The following is a 1,090-nucleotide window of genomic DNA, read 5'->3' as shown; positions in this document are numbered from 1 at the left end:
AATATTTATTATGATTGTATTTGTATATGAAATTATATTCTAATATTAGATATTTATAATAATGATTGTGTGTATATATGGATTTATATAGTCTACTGATTAAAAGGAAAATATAACATACAAAGATTCTTAAATATAGAATCAAATTTAAATTTAATTATAATTTACATATACTTTAAAATAGTGACGTGTAAAATTGTGAGCCTTCAAAAGTTTATGTAGCATAATTTTACGAGGTCAACCAAAAGTTAAACAACTTTGATTTTATATATACTAGACAATAACCCTTGCAATGCAGGGAAAATTTCAAAAAAATATGTTTTTATCTATAAAAAAAATAATTCTCTCCCTATTTTATCTTCTTTTAATATAACTATGAAATTAGATAATTATTAATAGAAATTTTATTTTTTTAGAGAAAATAATAGAAATTTATTTTGATTGTGTTTGTATATGAAATATTAAATATGAACAAAAAAATTGATAATTATGGAAGTTGTGGAAGGGTAGGATCCGAACGCAGAATAGAGCACATAGGCCTAATCTAGGGATGGAAAAAGGCATGTTTGCACACAGGTCACGCCTGGACACGTGAATGAGAATCTAAGGAGAAAAGTCGTAGAGGCCCATCATCTGAGGAGCCTGAAGAGTGAGCACTTCTCATGAATTCTTTAGCTAGCCACTTGCACCAAATGACAGGATATTGAGGAAGACAGTAGAGACGTGCAAGTAAAGAAGAGAGGAAATATCTAGGTAAAGTAGTCATTACCTCTGTATTCAATGCATTATACTAACTCAGTTGGCTGAATTAATGAAGGAATGACTCCTGAACAGTGATCTCACAGCTTACAGTACACTCTACCACCTCCAGTAGAGCCCTAATGGGACAAATATCTAAACTAATGTCTTTAGCTGTACAGGTAGAGGGCTCAAATGCAATGAGATGGAATATATAAAGGAAGGAAACCCCTCCAAATATGGGGACGAAAAATTGAGAAAATAATACAAAAACTGTGAAGCACCACCTTGTATTAAGAACTTGAAACTTTTTATGAACATTAGGTACTCGGCCAGACCCAAGGTAGTGTTA

At 31.2% G+C, this 1,090-nt stretch overlaps 1 pseudogene; it reads right to left on the bottom strand.

Moving 5' to 3' along the window:
• LOC142639375 (putative long-chain-alcohol O-fatty-acyltransferase 5) overlaps window positions 1-766 on the bottom strand; it is a 5,854-nt pseudogene extending 5,088 nt beyond the window's left edge.
• Window positions 767-1,090: the final 324 nt, after the last annotated feature.

This window comes from Castanea sativa, chromosome 6 (genome assembly GCF_040712315.1).
Source record: "Castanea sativa cultivar Marrone di Chiusa Pesio chromosome 6, ASM4071231v1".
NCBI lineage: Eukaryota > Viridiplantae > Streptophyta > Magnoliopsida > Fagales > Fagaceae > Castanea > Castanea sativa.
This window is presented reverse-complemented; position numbering and strand designations above follow the sequence as displayed.